Source organism: Brassica napus, chromosome A5 (genome assembly GCF_020379485.1).
Source record: "Brassica napus cultivar Da-Ae chromosome A5, Da-Ae, whole genome shotgun sequence".
NCBI lineage: Eukaryota > Viridiplantae > Streptophyta > Magnoliopsida > Brassicales > Brassicaceae > Brassica > Brassica napus.
In genome coordinates this window covers 10,030,156-10,041,778 of record NC_063438.1, presented here as the reverse complement: position 1 = coordinate 10,041,778, position 11,623 = coordinate 10,030,156, and the positions used below count along the sequence as shown (strand labels likewise).

The 11,623-nt window shown below is 38.7% G+C and overlaps 1 long non-coding RNA gene across 4 annotated transcripts; it reads right to left on the bottom strand.

Moving 5' to 3' along the window:
* Positions 1 to 354: 354 nt before the first annotated feature.
* On the bottom strand, positions 355 to 4,870 carry BNAC04G10940D. 4 transcript variants are annotated; one of them, XR_007339763.1, is made up of 6 exons: positions 1,802 to 4,870; positions 1,512 to 1,573; positions 1,297 to 1,359; positions 1,038 to 1,166; positions 826 to 882; positions 355 to 773 (listed from the first exon to the last, which is right to left on the bottom strand). It is a non-coding gene; the product is annotated as an uncharacterized BNAC04G10940D (long non-coding RNA). The 4 variants fall into 4 exon arrangements; XR_007339761.1 differs by having other exon boundaries at positions 1,038 to 1,359; positions 1,512 to 4,870; XR_007339764.1 differs by having other exon boundaries at positions 355 to 882; positions 1,038 to 1,359.
* Positions 4,871 to 11,623: the final 6,753 nt, after the last annotated feature.

Genomic DNA, 11,623 nt, shown 5'->3' with positions numbered 1-11,623 from the left:
AAATAATTACTCAAAATTTGATCTAAATAGCTGCATTATATTTTTAATATCAATTGTTAATTAGTAAATAATCACCCTTTTCAAGATTTTTATCTATATAAAATAACCCTTCTTTATAATAAAATATTTCGTATTTTTCATGCATAGTTGATACATCATATTTTCTGAGACTTAAAATCTTAAGTTTTGTGGTGTAATGATATCAGTGAACTATTAATAAAACCACTAAACTAAATGAACTTCTAAAAATATATAATTTTTTTTAATGATAAAAAAGAATGTCTTTTTGTTTATTTTTCAAAATTGAGAATGATAAACTGATTTTAAGACAGTCACCGGCCTAATGAGCTATGATTAAATAATTACTGTGATATTTCTTGGTTTGACAACATTACTGTAAATAATTCTACACATATTAACAAAAGACAGCGAAAATGTCATTTTTCCATGGGAATATAAAGCTTTGCCAAAGTTGTGTAGTCCCAAAGTGATCTCCTCAAACCGTCCATGCTTCTCTCCACACATGTTTGTACAACACTGCCTCACGTTGAAGTCTATAGCTGACCGGTTCGAGGCGCAGTTGCAAAAGCTGCTCTCAAACCCTAGGCCTGATCTCCAATCAGGAACCAGAGAAGCAATCTCTCCATCGATCATGTTAGCTATCTTTGTCACATCATGGTCGTCCATCTCCAGCTCTTCCACCATCTCTCTTGCAACGCTAATTGCTATGTCGCTTTCTATGTCAAACGGGAAGTATATGTTCCTCACAAGCCCTGCAATGAGAGGAACTTTTAGAACCAAAAAAAAGGTTGTCTGGTCACAAACCTTCCTTGTGCCCACAATAACACTTCGTGCATCACCACCATGTCCAAGAATTCAAACCTGTTTGTGAATGGAAGAAGACATTCAATAAAGAAGATGACCAAGGTGAGAACTGAGTAAAAAAATTAGCAGCAGCTACACCATGCCTAGTATTCAAAAAATAAGAAAATAGCTTCTAGTGGTAAATACATATGTTTACAATATAAAATCTTTACCTTTTAACATAGCATAGACTTCATTATTACTCTCCATGTTGTTTCTTGTCTGCTCTGCTGCCAATAAAAACAGTTTCTCTCTAATGGCGGCACCGACGTAGCGCGACCGACGCTTCTCTCTCTCTTCACCTTGTCATTCAGACAAAACTTGCAAGCCATATAAAAGCAACAAACATGACACAAACTTCTTTTTAACGCTAACGGCGATAAGTAAATGACGAAGACAAAGCCCTCAAGCAGATAATAGAAAAGTAATTACCTCTGTATTTTTTGTACTCTAAATCAACATAAGGTCAAAGAGAACACCAGGAATTCTTGAACACTTGAAAAAACCAAGAGACATCAATTACCCAATCATATACTCTCGCTCAGATATATATTTGTTTTAAGTATTCACACTTGCTCTACCAACAAAGCTAAGCTATGAATAACAGAGCACAGATTGGTAGCTAAACAATGCGTAAAATCACTTACATTAATATTTTTTCAGTGTCCAGATCTTTCTGTTCATATAGCCAAATTTGGATCCTAGCTTTCTGCATGACAAATACATAAAAACTAAAAAACCAGACGAATCATAAAAGGCATTGATAAGTTAAAACCGTTCAAATCCATTGTTTTGGAGCTTAAACTTTGAAGAAACCTACAATTCAAGTTAGGGAGCCACCGCAAAAACACCGCAAAACAAAGCAAATTCAATCAAACAATACAAAGAAAACAATACCAACACATAAATGAAAGAGAAAAGATTATAGGAAACATACAATTAGTTGGATCATAATCCTCTGGACTTTGGTGATTATGGCTGGCTGCCGACGTTTTGAGATCTCTTTTAAGCTTCAGGAAAGATGAGAATCTGAGAGGACCAAAGCCTAAATTAGTGAGACTACAATTGGTGAATCCATCCCCTGATGTGCCTGTTGGAGAAACCCCTGATGAGTCGTCAAATAACGGAGTGGCGGCTGTCCACCAATATCTCAATCTCCCAGATATTGAATCCATTCATACAGATGTCACATGAACCCATCTTCTTCGAAATCATAAAGAAGGAATTGATGGATGGAGATGTAGTGGAGTATTGATTGTGGAGTTCTGGATCGAGAGAACTGAAACGATGGTGAAGAAACGGTGAAGACGAAGAGCGAGAAGCGTAGAGCCTCGTGTTATCCATCTTGGGTTGAAAATTTTTTTTTTAATTGAACCGGGTAGCAAAGCCCAATGCTAACCGACGAAGCCCATCGAAACACAGCAGAGCCCATACGAAAGCAAGAGCTTCGTGTCTTTTGCCAGCGTGTATTATTGGAATGTTTTGATTGGTCAAATATATTAACCTACGTGGACATGCTAGAAACACTCCATATTCACCTTTTAGTATAGGTTAGATTCATAACAGATTCTCCGATTCATAATGACATGATTGACAATCACCATGTGTTTTAGGAAACAACAACGGTGCGACATTTGATTCGTAATAAATTTGACGTGATGGAAATGTATCAATAAAAAAGGGATAATAAAGTTGACTAGAAAAACTCTACAATGTGTCGAGCAGAGAGACAACTTCTCTTATTTCCTTTTCTTGGACCTTTATGTTTATTTATTGGCCCATAAATAAACAAACAAATATATTTACACCGTCTGCGCGTATAAATAATAAAACAAGTATATTTTGGTATAACTAACGCAGGCCCTGGTATAACTGACGCGGACCCACCATCTGCAAAAACAAATAAATATATTTCCAAATGAACATCTATAATACTAAGAAAAACCTAATTATGAGAATCATGCAAATACAAAAAATCACTAATATTATTCATTTCTCATACAAATACACACTACACATCATTATACATATTCTACAAAATAAGTAACAACTCAACGTAGACAAAACAACAAATTTATCACAAACCATTGACTCAAAATGTTAACGCCTTTGAATAAATGGACCTTTGAACTAAACGGTTGAAGAATTAAAGAAAAAAAAAATTTAAACTCACCTTCTATAAAACATAACTACAAAAAACTTATCCTCACACAAAATACTACACCATGAATAACGAGCCACTTCTTTCTTATCAGCTCTCACACCAAACATAATCTACAGGAGCAAATCCACGGCAAACACTGCAAGTCTACATCCATAGGCCCATCTCAACACTACAAGTCTACAACACATAACAATCCATCATTGATTTCTAGCTACCGTGTATCATTGACAATCTAGGTAATTTAAAAGACTCAACAATTGAGTATATGGAATTTATGCTAAAATACCATCACATTCACCACCCCGAGTCAACCTTAATTATTCAAGAGACTACTGAATACGTCATGAATAAGCTACCAAACGGCTACAATACCATAACTAATGATCTCCAAGTTACTCTTACCATATGGGACTACAACCAAAATGCGACTGCAAGACTTGTGTTGATCTTATCATCACAGATATAGAGGAAACAAATAGGCCTCCAACTACATAAGAAGAAAACAATATATGCACTATATGCTTCGGAAATTACATCTATGGAAACAAACTTTGCTCTCTTACTTGCGGCCATAATTTTTATTTTACATGCATTGATCAATGGCTTCGTACAAATAAAAGCTGAAGGGAAAATAATCTATGATTCCACCCTCAATATGATTAATAACATGAAATATCATGTTTTAATTTCCAATTTTATTTGTGAAGTATTTACTACTTTGGTTTTTCATTTCCATACAAGATAATTAATAATATATCCTCATTAAGAAATATTTTCAATTCACACCATTATTTTATTATATAAAAACAAATAACATCAATAAAGACAAATAATACATGTCACTTAAAAAAATTAAGATTACTTCCTAAAATTAAACTACAAATGATGGGACTATTTTATACAATTCACAGCTTTCTTACTATCTACCTACACTACTTAAACCATAAAACCATTAGCAACACCATAGATCCAGATATTGCTTCATCTTCTAACATATAACTAAAACTTTCAAAATACCATCCACCAATCAAAATATGCTACATCGAGAAAATCCAAATTATAACAAAGGACAGCCACCCTGCACGCATAGCGCAAACCACTAATATGAAATGTATTACACTCTTAACTCGTGGGATACACGAGTCAATCCCAATCTCATGTTCATACCAAAGACTCAAATCTTCTAAAATAAGCCGGACATCTAACAACTTCTAAAGCCCTTATTTAGAATTTGTATTTGCTAAGTCTAAATGACTTAACAAAATCTTAATTAGCCAACAACTTCCCGCGTAAATCTATTAATCTCCTTCTTCATTTTGATCCACATCAGATTTAGTGTTCTTCTTCAATCTCTTTCCATAATATTATCTCCAGCTCTTATCAATACCCCCATCGGCGAGAGCAAGCTTTTCCTCAAGCTCGAAATGGGGGAATTATATGAAATATTTTTTACTTGCATCCATGAACTCTCATGAACCGGTAAACCCTTCCAATGAATCAAAGCCTTAAGAGGACCTTCAACATCATGAAAAATACATTATATATGTTCTGTCTGTAGGACAAACACATCATTCTCCTCCAATAAAAATGGTAAATTTGTGACTTCATGTTCCTTGTCCAAAACCAGCTTTAACTGGGACACGTAAAATACTATATAGATTTTAAAAATCTCTAGAAGCTCCAATCTATAAGCAATCTGACAAATCTTCTCAAGGACCTTGAATGGTCCATAAAAGTTTGTTGCAAGCTTCTTGCAGAAAACTTTACTTAAGGAGTTTTGACGAAATTGTCTCAACTTGAAAAATACTTTGGATCCTTGGATCCTACTTCAAAAACCAAGTCTTTGCGTTTCTTATCAGCATTATTTTTCATGTGTACTCACTACAAGAAAACACATGTATAACGATGACGGTATTTGTGGTTATTTCGTCGTAAAAATAGAGTTTACTACGAAATAACTACGAAAGCCATTTCATCGTTAAACGTTCGTCGTAACATATATTTTCTCGCTAATTCGTCGTAAAGTTACGAAGAAAGTAGTGTCAATAATTTCGTCGTAAAAGCCACGTCAGCTATTTCTTCGTAAAAGCCACGTAAACATTTTCCTCGTAGAGTACACGTAATAGTTTCCTCGTAAAGTACACGTAAAAATTTTTCTCGTAAAGTAGACACTTAATTTCATCATTCTTTATACGTAATCGTTACGACGAATATGCGTAACTTTCGTAGTAAATTCCTCGCTAACAATTTTTCAATTTCTTCGTTAATTAGACGTAATTTAGCTACTAATTTGCTTTGATTCTTTATTTTTACAAAAACATATAATGAAATATATTTTAAAATTTATTTCAAAATAATTAAAAATGAAAATAATAAATCAATACAAAAATATTATATAAATATTTAAGTTTTAAATTTATAATACAATAAAAAGAAAAAAAAAAAGGGTTGTTGTTCTGCATCTCCTCGAAGAGGTCTTGACTCCTCTGTACTTCTTCCTCATCCTCATGTGTGCTGAGTGGCTCTGGAAGGAGATTTTGTCTCTGCATCTCCGCCAACATGGTCTCCAAATGAGGATTTCCAGACGCTAGAAGGTCCAAAAAGCCCTCGACTGAACTCATACGAGCTCTGAACGCAGACCGCGTCGAGTTCAACTCGGAACACAGCTGAGTGACTCAATCAGCCCGTCTCTGACCATAAGACGATGTCTCTCTTGGGACATCGTTGACATAATCAATCCCCAACGTACATCCTTTTTTCTTAGGAACAACCTTAATTAAAAAAAATTTAATGTTATTTATAAAAATATTAGATTAAATGAATAATAATAATAGAAAGTTTAAAATTTTTTACCTCCTCGTAAATCTGATCCACTTCAGGTGTGGATAATGTGACCGGTATTCCATTGGGAGACTGCTGGGTTAGCTGGGTTTGGCGGTCTTCAATCCGAGCAACCACCTCTGATACCACTCAAATTACCCTAAGGAATGAATACTCTCTCAAATAAGAGGTTCAGTTGCTGTACTTAGGGATTGAATCCACAAGGAGCTAGAGAACCTATTAAATCTAGTCAGGTTATTAATTCTAGGTGTTTGTTGTTTTATGAGTTTAAAAGTAAATAGCAATCCTAATTGAGCAAGTCTATTGTTCGACTAACAAGATGATTGGGGGTGTAACTTTATTGGAAGATATTAGATGCAGGGTTTCTATTCAGGTGTTGGAGATTATAATCCTATAGATGCCTAACAGTTGCATGCATGATATATTAGAGCTCAACTCCTTAATCACAGTGATCAGCGATGGCAATGTTTCACTGGTTAACTAACTAGATCTTGGATCTCAACTGTCGTCTTTTGATTACAAGAAAGTGTCGATCGATGATCCTATAGGGATATCGATCAATACACCTTTCGCAACATCGATCGATTGTCAGATGACAATATCGATCGATAGCTTCTAGTTAAGCCCTAGGCGCAGGTTGATAATGCTCACTAGTATCCTAGATCAGTGGTTAGCTCTCTCTAGCAGGCCTAGCATGACAGATTAGATTCAGGACATGATGATCAAGGAAGCTTGACACATGAAAATTCCTAGGTTCAATATTCTAGTTAGCAAGGCTAGAACAATCATTAAGAACAATAAAACAGGTCTCATCGCCCACATCTAAAACGCTCACAAAACATCGTAAAACTCCTAAACGTTTTTGAATACCCTCGAAAGAGCAAATGAACTGAACGACAAATTAAGAGTTAAGATACGAAGTGACTACTCGTGTCTTTCCCTCGACACTTGGCAGAAGTATAAACTAAATCCCATAGAATGCTAAAATTACATTTGTTATATATAACAAGGCCGCATAGCGGCTGAGATTCAAAGCCACCAACGGCCAGTCCCGCATACATAGTCAAATGACCTTGCAAGGCCATAGCACACTCAAATAACAAATGGCCACACTCGGCCTAAAACACCATACGAAATCTTGAGATAAAGGTAAAGGAAAAAATATCCCGACGACCTTCAGATATCAAGGTCAAGATACCCGGACATCGAGACTCCAAATGAGTCCGCGGGCTGATCTACTTCTCCTCCCTCATCCGCAGCATCGGCTCCCACTTCCGTCGTGTCCTCCGAAACCTCGATGGGTTCCCAAAGCTCTCTGATCCTCCCCTCGATTGGAGGAACCATCGACTCGGCCTGGGTGCACCCATCCATGAGGTCCGACATCTGAGCAACCTCGGAGAGAAGAGAGAAATCAGCGTTCTGCAACTTCCAAAGGGTACCAACCGAACCGCGGCATTCGCGGAAGTCACCCACGTAGTCTTGAGCGTCCTTGAAACTCCTGAACTCAGCATCAAAGAATGTAGCTCTCCTCGCTATCTCAGCAGCAATCGTCCTCCTCCATTTCCTCTCCGCACGAATGAGAGCTCGGGAATGGGACTCAGCCTGTCTGCGCTCTCTTTCCGCAATCTTGTTCTGAAAACGGATGAATTTCCTCTTGATCTCTTCGGCCTTGAAGTGCAAAAGACGCGCCTCTCTGAAACTTCCGTCAAGCGTTGAATTAAAGACCCGCTTTCCCTACACGAATCAAGGGTCAAACATAGAAGCGACATACGAAGACTCGCCAACTGAGTCTAAAACATACAGAGACTAAACCTCGTTGATCAACTGAGAACCTTCCGCACCACGTATATCCTCAACGCTTCATCCAGTGACGCTGGAGTAGTAAAACTGGGAGGAAGGTTGGCAAAAAAAGTCGTCCGGAAGGGGAGCCTCACTGGTTCCACTCCCATCACCGGGGATGAAACCCGGGTTCCATCCGGGTAGCGGAAGATCTTCTGAGACAAAGTTTCTGTCTTTGAGAGCGATTCCCTTGTCCTTTCGGGGCCTAACTCACTCCCTCTGATCGGGAACAGGGTCGGGGTGTGGCTCGTCCATGTCTGATGCACGTAAAGGTCGGGAGATGCCTCGCGATCGGTAGAGCGCCACTGCATTCCGGATCCTGTCTAGGGTGAAGGAATCCCAAAAGAACGGACCGTTGCAGAGAAGGTCGCGCTTAGCAAACAAGTCCCTGGGGATCGTGGGAAGAACACTGTTCGCTACAAAAAAAAATGCGTTAGATACCTACGAGTATCTATACGGACCAAATTTCCAACCATCGTACCACGATGAAAGTTCCATTTGCCACGGAACAAGGGGAGACAGTTCTCCTCGACGGATGCGCAAAAACGCTCGAACCATCCCTTGGCATTTGAAGTATACCCCTGGATCTCTTTCTTGAAGTCATTTTTTGAAAAACAAAAACTTTGACACAAAGGTAAAAAGAGAGAGGATAAGAAAAATTTCTACCTTAGAGAAATTTTCTTGTGAAGAGAAGTTAATGAAGACTTAAAAAAAAAAAATTACTCCACCTATGTATAGGAAAAAAGGTTACTATTCATTCTCGGTCTTTCGGCAAAAGATTACGTCTAATTCCATCAAAACAAGTCATACCGCAAGCTAGGACCTCACACCCACGTCCACGAATCCTAACTAGCTGGGGGGCTAACTGTTGGGGTCAAAACCGATCACGACGGAATCAATGCCTGAAAGTTACTGGAAAACCAACTCTCGATCGATCCTTGAAAATAAGACATTCCCGCAAAACGGTTAATCAAGTAAAAGACAGTTTTTGTCGGATGTGAACCGAGGAACGTCGAGAAGAGGATCAGTCTGGATGAGGTCTCAATCGTAAGCAAGGACCGACCTCCTCCGAAACCGTGCATCCTTGTCTAAGTTCCCGTAACACAATCTTCGGGCCCTTGGACACAATACCCATGTCTCGTCTCGTTTAGGATTATCAAAGAAAGACTTTGGGAAAAGTTATAAAAAACTTGGTCGTGGAAGCGGATTCCTGCCTGACCTATAGAATGGCTATGGTTAGCTTGAACACCAGTTGCCTTAACTATACGGGGAATTGGAATCCTTTCGGAAAAACCAACGGCTGTTTCTTAGAAAAAATCGTAAAAACGTCGAAGTCCCAAAACGGCCCAAAAGGGGCCTGAACCGCGGCCAAACGGCCCACTTACGATTTTAGAACAGGATTGAGCCCAAAGCTGATATGACGGACTACTTTTATTTCGCAGGAAAAGATAAATGTCAAGTTTCCGAAGATAATCATGAAGGGTGACGAAAAATGGAAAATCCCATCTCGCGACGAATCCGGCCCAGGAAAAGGTGCAAACCAACCTAGAGAGAGTATATAAGGAGGGCTTAAGGCGAGGAGCAAAGAGAGAGCTTTCTCAGAGCAAACTTAATACTTAGAATTATTTAGGCTTTTTTTCGTTTTTACTATCGAGCTGCGACTCGACTAGGTTAGAACTTAGGTAACTAGACTAGCGAACGTACCGACAGCTCTCGTGGCCTAGGATCTTACATGTTGTTCACACTCAAACGCGAATTCGGAAATAAGACCTCTTTGTTCTCTTTTTGCTCTTTTACGATTTATTACTTTCGACTCTTTCATATTGATTGTGTTGTGCGTGGCCCAGCAGATAACCGGGACCTTCAGGGAAGGCTAGGTTAACTTGGCTTTCTTCCGATTAACAAATCTCGACGGTGTGAATTCCGGTTCCCGCAGCGGTCAACAAGGAAACTAAGCGGTCTTATGCGGATCAACTCCTGGCTACACCGATTTGATCATAATCACTGCGGTCAACCTCCGAACACCGCCTAGGTGGCCGCGTTTTCGAACAGGGCTCAAATGAAACTATAGACAATATACGCAAAGACACTCTTTGAAGAAGAAACTGAATTATTATTGAATAAACATGTGGATTGAAAGGTGGTTTGTACATAAGTTAACAATGAGCTTATATAATGCTCAGGAATCTTAGTCTAACGTCCTGAAGAGAAATTAAAGGAAACAACTTAAAACTAAGCAATAAATCGAAAACTAGCCGTTGGAGCTCTTTATGGGATTTGACTCCAAATAAGAATCTTGATTCTTCTTGAACCTGTACGGTTTTAAAGGGTAAGAGAGCTTCCTGGGAACCTTCTTTATTGTCTGGAATGTGCTGAGGTCGTGCTTCAAATGATAGGGAAAGAGCTGTTGGACATATATGTCGGCTGACTCCATATAAGGCAAGTTGGAGTGCAAGAGAATTCTCCTAATCCTCTGTATGCTAGCACATGGTAGGACGCATAGGATACCTTCTGTATGATATAAAGTATCTCCTGGCTACCATGAATAGGTTTGGGTCGAACCAAACTGAAGGAGTAGAAGACCTTCCTCAAACAATGTCGGTTTAACCAAATTAAGCAAACCGGGACTATCTTCTGGTCTGATTGGAATCCGCCTGATCCAGTGTGTTATGGTGCATCTAGGGGCTACTGGATAAGTTGTAAATGACTCCAAAACTTTGTAGCTTTGATGGCTGGGTCGTGGATGAGTTATGGCTCCAAGTGTGAATGCATCCCAATAAGGAAAGTTGTTGTTAATGAGGATCCTCCTGATCATGTGGTTGCTGGTGCACGGAACAGACTTGTCTGACTCTTCTTAATAATTGGATGAGCCTCCTGAATTACTATATTGATCTCCTGGCAGCCAGTTTTTGGTTTGAAACTGACTGAACCGGTTAGCTTCCAATTGAGACAAGTGTAGAACTGGTTTGATCGGTTCTGGAGATTGGATCATAACTTTATAATTCTGTAGCCATTTCTGTTCATTATGGGCTTTTTGGAAAGCTAAGGGATCCACATTGAAGTCCATGAGTTGTTTTTTGTCGGAACGCTTCTTCATTGGGCTTGAAACAACTTTAAAACTTGGATACTCGTAGATGGACGGGCTAGGGAACCTCTGGTTTGTAAAATGCATATCTTCCTGGTCCGAGTATCTTTGACGATGATTCCAATTATTCCTGGCTCCTTGTTGAGTGTAGCATGCATGAAAATTTGTTTGATTGCAAAATTCCTCCTGGTTGGTGAGATACACTGTTTTGACTAAACACATATCCTGGTTGGTCCTTCTGTTGGCTGAATGGTGCATCCGGTTGGCCCCTGTTTCAGGTGTTGTTTCTGTGATTATATCATCAACCTAACATCAAGATGGTATTAAATAAATCAATTAAGCTTTAACAGATCAACGTCAGGCTCGAACTAATTCATAAAATTAAAAAAACATCTAGGTAAAGCACTGACGTTCCAAAGAAATAACCCAAAACCAGGCCATATACATATCGGCATCGATTGGTTGAAAGAATCAACACCGAGCTTGATATATTCTGAAAATCGAACGTGTCCACCAAAAAAAAAGATACCACTTGTTCATTACACGCCTATTCGAACTCAACGAAACAGAATACCAATATTCAGAATATTATAAAAAGGATCTCATCTGGACGAGTTCGTTGATCTATAGTTCAAGATTAAAATAATTAAAAACGCAAAAGCAACAATAGAAATGGTCCACAATCAATTTGTGAACAACAACGGTCCGAGCTCAGTCTTTCCCGCGATATGCTCACTCTAACCTCAAGCAACTATCTTAATAAGAGTGTCATTGTATTACTTAAGGATCGAAGCCACATGGACTGGAGCTCACACAATAGACTTATGGTC